General features: G+C 47.6%; 1 protein-coding gene across 1 annotated transcript in view; it reads left to right on the top strand.

Moving 5' to 3' along the window:
- The window catches only part of LOC125949927 (probable cytosolic Fe-S cluster assembly factor AGAP009023), a 443394-nt gene that overhangs the window by 215948 nt on the left and 219946 nt on the right, over positions 1-7500 (top strand). The window lies entirely within an intron of this gene.

Raw genomic sequence — 7500 nt, 5'->3', positions numbered from 1 at the left:
ATGAGATTGTCATTCAGTTGTCCTGGGCTTCCAACCGGTAGTTGAGGTAGTTGAACTGAAAGAATACAACGACAACAACAAACCTTGTAGCCAGTTTGGACCATATTTTATGCCTAATATATGCTCCTAACGAGCATAATGTAAAGCATAAGAGGCCCTACGTGGCGCATCCTTTCGGTTAACTCAACGGCCTTCCCTCCACTCCATGGCGCTGCTCTGCGGTTACCGTCACCTACGCACACACAGGCCACATCTTGCCTTCCATCGAGCTCTAAATTAATTTACTTCGAATGCTAGCGAGAGAAAGAGAGAGTGAGAGGGGGGGTACGACACCCCCGGTACCTACAATCGATTCAGCACAAGGTACAAGGCTATCAAACGGAAATGGAAGTCGACATCCTCACACGGTATAGGGCAAAAGGATCGGTGAGATGGCCCCAGACGGCTGAACAACAGACACACACACGTATCTCTTCCTCCCACACACTCTGCTTTGGGGGTAGGCCAAGTGCCCCCACTCTACCATCACCATCTCGTCCTTAACACATCCCAATAATCAACTACTCATTTCCCACAAGCACAAGCTTTGCCGCATCTCCCTCCTGCGAAGACTGTAAGGCTTCTTCTCTATTTATTGCCTTCCTTTTCTCACTCACTATCTCTCTATCTTTCTTCAGTTTTTCACGACGAGCTCGTGTGGGAGTGTGAGTGTGTTTGGCAGAAAAATGGAAATGAAAAACTCTTTCAAACATGCCAGCACACACAAATGGAATGTGAATAACTAAAAAACAATACGACGGTGCTGGTGCTGCTGCTGCTGCTGCTACTGACGCTATGGCGCTCGGTTGGTGGCGGCTTGGTTCGGTGATCAAAGCCAGAGCAATTCAGATCCATAATTTTCCCTCCGGCCAATCCCGCAACGCCCCTCACTGTTAAAAACCTCAAACCGACCCGAACCGACCCGGGTTGCCAAAGACCAAAACCACCTTCACTCGCTGCTGCTGCTGCTGCTGCTGCTGCTTCAACTGGCTGGATTATGTTAATGGCAGTCATTATCGAGTGATATTTTTATTAAAATTTTATACCTTAGCAAGTTGTTTTGGAAAGGTGCTCCCGGTACTACTACCAGCATCTTCTCGATGCTCGAAAGACGCAAGACACCCTGCCCAAAACAGGAGTTGTCTGATGACAGTCAAGAGCAAGGGAAGCAGGAGAGGCGTACATGGCGCTGGGTGGCGCTTAACAGGATCGCAAAGTATGTAGTGTTTGGAAGGCGGAGGAACCACTTTGAAAAGTGCCCAACTGCTTAATTAAGAAGCGCCACGACTGTCCTACCTTTGATGGCTTTGCTGGCCTGGCTGGTAGTGTCAGGTTTATGCTAGAGGCACTTTTTAAAAGACGCTACGGTGCTAGTCAGTAGCTAATGTGGCTCAGGAGAGTGGCAAATTTGAATTAACAAAAAATATGATCCAAAGTTTTGCCAAAAGGTGGTCGAATTGAGCTCGCTATTGAGTCAACGAGTTGAACGAGTTGAAATGCGTCAAACAACCGTGATAAGGTCGATAGTCTCGTATCAAACGATCAATATGCTCCTTTGATATAAGAATGCGATTCAATGGAGCAGAGTATAGAGCAGTATCTGTCTATATCATTTCATAAATAAGTCACCATAAAATTTTGAACAGAAGAACAACATATTTTAAACAATACATACCGGTTGTATGTTGGTTGGCCCCTTATAAATATTGTTAAACAAAGCAGCAAACTTAAATAACCAACACACAATTGAATAACACTGAATGAAGAACTGAAAAAAGATATCGAACAATTCAATTTAATAACGAAATGATAAAAAGAGTCGATTAACTGAATTTTATTTAGTCTTGAGGTTGCTACAATGTTGTACAATGTTTAAATTCAAAATCAATCAATCAAAGATGATGATAAGTATGCAATTATAAAAGAATCGAATTGATATATTCAAAACAAACAGAACAAAGTAACAGAGCAAAGACGAAAACCATTGAAACGATTTGAAAGAAATTAAAAAAGACTAACTTCCTTGTAAAGAAAAGAAGAAATGCTTTCTTGCAAAGACCACGCTGAACTTAAATAGAGAACAATAACTTAAACTCATATAGACCCCGGACACAACTCACTGTCGAAAATGTCAATCTGGATAACAAAACAGACGACCGAGACAGAGAGGAATTTCATCAAAATGCAAAAAGCGATTTAAATAATCGCAGAATACGGTCCTGTTTCCCGAGATCCCCTAATCACTCTCCCATGAATCCATTTCGTCCACTCAAAGAAGCAGCAGCAATCTTCTAGATGTTGCTCCGATGGATATTATCGCGCTGATCGGACTTCTCGGACCACTTCTCCTCGCCGCGGCCGTGCAGATCCGAAAAACCACAGTGGATCACATTTTAATGAATGATAAACGTGGCATTCGGCGTGACGCTGGATGCGCGTGGTGATATATTCGGGTTGCTGTAGGCCCCAGGTCCAGGTCTCTCTCACTTTTTCAGGGACAACGTGCCCATTCGAGCGCCGAGCGAATGGCACACAGCGTGGTGCGTGGTTTATCAATTTCGAACAGGAAATAATATCCGGTGATTTATGGACGGGTTGAAGGTATGTCACCGGGCACACTATAGACAGACAAACACACACACACCGACCGACCGATGGATACCATTTCATCTTTCGCCTCAAACTCAACTTCTGGTGGAGAAGATTTGGAGATGATGTTCCGCGCCACAAGTATGCAGATGTGGTCATTGTTGTTTTTTTTTTCTTCCTCATTCTCCCTATCGCGCTGAGTGTTTGTGTATGAAAAGCGTTCGTATGCCTTCTGTTCCTATCACCACCGAAAACCTGATGGACCGCGTTAGAGATGGGTTTTTGATTAAGCCCGAACCGTTAATATTTAATTAAGGTGACCGACGTGGAACTCCGCGGTGCGGATGTCGTCGCCACGTTCGGTCGTCCGTCTTGGCTCTGGCCTTTTGAGAATGGATCGTGTCCGCCACCTTCTCCTCCTCACCGCCAGCCAACCTTCTGGTTCGCCTCAAAACGCTATCACTTTGGAGCACTCTGACCGATCTAAGTGTATCGTTTTGGACCCGGAGCCGGTACCGGAGTCGGTCGGCGTCCATCCGTCCGATGGGACACCGGTTATCGGTCACATTCGGTTCAGTTTCCCACAGCTCACGCTCCGGAGCATATTAATCGAAATGGAGACGCGACGGAAAGCGCCACCAATTTGATGTCGATGTTGCTGCTGTTGCCGCTGCTGTTGCTGCTGCTGTTGGATGTCGGTAAAGCTCAAATTAATTATAGCTCCGATATACATATATACCCGTTCACCGAAACCATTCATTCAGTTCAGGGTGGGTCAGTTGGCGTCACGCTGGACCGGGAAACGTAGACCGATAACCGGTACAGGACGACGAAAGAGAAAAATGCGTGATTTATGGACGTTCCGTCTATGTAAGGAAATATGAAACGAAGTCCGGACCGGCCTGCCGGCGCTGGACAGGTTGGCTGGATGGTTCTTGTGGCTGTTGATTGAATCTTGAGCGTTAAATGGACTGCTTTTGAGTGGTTCTAACGGCATGATGTCAACGTATGATAAGGGCTATCGCTTTGATTTATCTGTCATCTTGAAGGAATGACTTCAAAACTAGCAACGAACTGATGACTGACCAGGATCCATCATCAACGTATCTTTTGAAGCACATCCTGTGGAATGATCTTGTTGTAGTAGAGCTTATTGTTGTAACAGTGGTTATAGTTACTATTGAATTCAATGGTTAGTTCTAACGTCAACTATAGTTCATAGTAGTTTATAATACTAAAGGTGTAGTACCTAACCAAGTCAAAGTTCGTCAAATGTCAAAAGTGGACTCCAGGTTCCGGCAAATTCGTCGGCATACAAGAAAACTTCCGCTGCAGTTTGTCCTATCCTAACGCGATTCAGGAACTAAATGGCCAACCTTTCTTCGTCCTATCCTCAATCCCACCAAATTGGCCAACCGAGTACACACAAACACACACACACACCGAGGGTTGCATATGTTAAGTGACTGACTAGCATAAGTGCAGAAAACCGGGGCAAACCAATAGTCTAGCATTGCCAGCCCTCTAACCAAGGGCTTCGAGGGAACCTAGAGGCCAGGCAGCGTTCCTGGTGTTCGGACTCTCTCTCTCTCTCTGTCTCAGTCTCTCCAGACGGACAAGCGCAAAGACAGAACAATGGCCGCTGTGCCTAGCGCTTCGTCGTCGTCGTCAGGCCGGGCCGAAGTAAATTGAGGACGATTAATTGACAGACTGTCAAGGGCTAACTATATCATTAGGATTTGCATCTTGCTTGTCATTTGTCAAAATGTAAATTTTCCCTTCTCTCCTCTCCTCCTCTGCTAGCCAGTGCTCCGGTACTCGTCGTTGTCGAGTCGAGTTGTTTGAGGTCGAGCGGCGTCGAGTGCTGTACTAAAAAGGACATCCCGATTGAAGCGGTCCTTGGTCTAGCCTGCAACTCCAGGCAGGCAGGCAGCAGCAGCAGCAGTAGCAGCAGTAAACCGTTGACAACATCGTCGATGTCACTAGCCGATTCCGACAGAGCCTTGTACGAACAATCTAGCAGGCGACGACCACCGACCGCCATCACCGTCGTCGGTCGTGTCTTGATGTTCGACCTTGATGGTGGTGGGCTTTTCGAATGCGCAGCACTTCAGGGGCTGGGAAGTGAAGCGGTGGTCTGTACCCCTCTCCTCCCGTGTCGCCGAAGCAGTGTGCAATGTTTTGTTTTGTTAACCCGTCCACTCCGAATTGCCAGCACTTTCTCGCTGGCGCGCTGGTGATGTAATTTGTTTAGCGTGTCAAAGATGGCTCCCGTTCCGATACACAAACACACACACTCATACACACACAGAGTCCATCGACTTCGGCGACAACAAGACGAGAACAAGCGAACGATTGAGTTGCTCGGTGAGATGGTTTCGGTGATGGTTTGGCCTCAGGTTTGGCCGGCTACTAACTACTGCACAGAGCGACCAATACCTGCCTCTGACAGGTTGGGATTCACTTTTTTCCCCTTCGCCGCGCCCGGTACCTTCGAGCTGTCAACCAGTCCGTGGCTCCTGCGATGACAGTTGTACTCGAGTCGTGTCGTGCACGCGCACACACAACACAACATGATCCCGCCGAGATTGGCGAGATGATGAGATGGCCAAGGAGTGTTGGCGATGTTGACGATGACGATGGTCGGTCGTCCTCTTTTTCTGTCGACCGAATTAAGGTTTTTGGTGGCGCATCAGGAGCAGCGCCAGTGGCGAGACATGTTGTCGGTGAGGTGCATAAATTTGCTTTTCGCGACAGTCTCGGTGCGCACCGTTAAACCGTTTTCTTTTGAAGCAACAGAACAGAACAACAGGCTCCACGTCACGATGCTAATGCTTTCGAACGGACGGAATTATGATGCACATCAAACCCCTGTCGACGCTCTGTTGCTCTGTTGTAATGGTTGACAGATGATTAAATGCCGCTACGGGCATTGCCTGGGAAGAAGGGGGTATTTGATTGAAGGGGTTTGTACGCTCATTAGAGGCGTTTTACGGTAGGTAACAACACGGACACGGCGGGGAACGGGGACATTAAGGGTAATGACAATTAAAAATGGAATAATTTGTACGCGATGACAAACGATGGGATTATACACAGCAGCAGCGGAAGGTAGCAGAAGGAAACAGAAGCAGAAGCGGCTAAAGCCGTTTCTGGTACGGTTCTCGAAACAAGACATCAAGAAAAACCTGTTGATCCTTTGCCCGCCTTTGGTTCAAGGAGTGTTTGTTTCGTTCAGTTCTTTTGGACCAGACAACACAACAACACAACAACACAACAACAAAAAGGAAACCAAACGAGCTCTATGGAGTACCGTTTGTGGCCATTTTGGAGTTGAATTATGAACCACGAACCTGAGCAGCTCTCTCTCCCTCTGTGTGGTTATCTCTGGCACGATTCAATTACACTCCTGATCCAATTCGATCCGATCACTATCGAAGAAGTGTTCCCGGCATCGGCAGCACACGTTTACATACACGCTCTTGGTCGAGCAAAACACATCGGACATCGACATTACGTGAATCGTCGATGGTCTGCCCGTTCCCTGTTATCGATCGCAATCGCGATTGCGATCACGGTTTGCCTCGTCGACGGCGGCGGCGTCGTCGTGCGTTTACGTCGAGCCAACATGGCCGATCGAACGATGATGACATGATTCGGACGTATTCTCATTAGCTTATCGTGGGCTACCGATCGCAATCGGCTCGATCCGATTACACCTCGATCCCGTACATCGATCATGTTGGGATACCAGAGGTGCGGTCTAGGTCTCAGGATCCGTACATGCTGCTCCAGTTTAAACGGCGCTCGTCCCTCGCTTGGCCACGGCACCGTTCGATGGTACCACGAAGTCGTCTGGTACCGTGCGCCCTTCTGTCTCTTCACAGAAGCAAACATTCGAGACGTTGAAGTCGTCGTACGGTGACGTGCGACCGACCGTTCGGACTTGGACTTGGAGTTAATGCTGAGATATGTTCCCCTCGTTCCCGGGGCCCTGGGAGTGGTGCAACAACATTTATCGCACACAATTTTAGCCATACCAGAGAGCGCGCAGCGGGGACTGTGTGTACGAGTGACATAAACACTGCCGCCCGTGTTCACCCTCCTCCTCCTCTTCGAGACGACATACTCGGCTCTGGGACACCTCGCAGACCTGCGAATCGATCGGTAGCGTAACGCTTCGCTCGTTCGTTCGTTCGCCTCAAAATGCTCACCATTTGGCGTGAAATTATTTTATTCCTGGTCATAACATAATTCAGCCCGTATCTAATAGTGCAGTGCAGCTCCTCCACCCAGGGCGGGCGGGACAACAACATTTATGTAGTGTCGCCGTGCAGCGACCGTTGGGGTCTGGTCTGGAAGACGTAAGACGCAGACACGAGTCTAGCTGTCCATCACCGAGGATGGAAGGAATATGGACACCGAGTTTGACGGAGGTCACCGATGGTTCCGAGAGGTCAACCATGCACTGCTGCGTCAAAGTGTGCAGCAGTTGGTGGACCAGCACGTAATATCAGGCAACACTTGACTGATAAAATGGGAAGTGGACTGGATACCGTTTTAGCTCGATTGTGTCTTCGTCAATTGCTGCTGCACTCTGTCGTGATGACCTCATGAGACATCCTTTATATTCCAGTTACAATAAGAATTAGCTCAAATTCCTGGATCTGTTCAAGGTATCTAGCTTCAAAAGGTTGAAAGGGATCACAGCACAAATATAGAACTGTATTTAAATTAATGTGATATATTCGAATTTCAATTTTGAAAGATATGCGAATCGAATCGAAAAGAACGAGCCTTTGAATCAAGCATCGCTCGATGGTATTAGCTAAGCGACAAAATGAACTACTAAAAAATGAATACATGCCTAAA

The sequence above is a fragment of the Anopheles darlingi genome, chromosome 2 (genome assembly GCF_943734745.1).
Source record: "Anopheles darlingi chromosome 2, idAnoDarlMG_H_01, whole genome shotgun sequence".
In the NCBI taxonomy this organism is placed as follows: Eukaryota; Metazoa; Arthropoda; class Insecta; order Diptera; family Culicidae; genus Anopheles; species Anopheles darlingi.
Note: the sequence above shows the minus strand (reverse complement) of the source record. Positions and strands in the feature narration are given on the sequence as shown.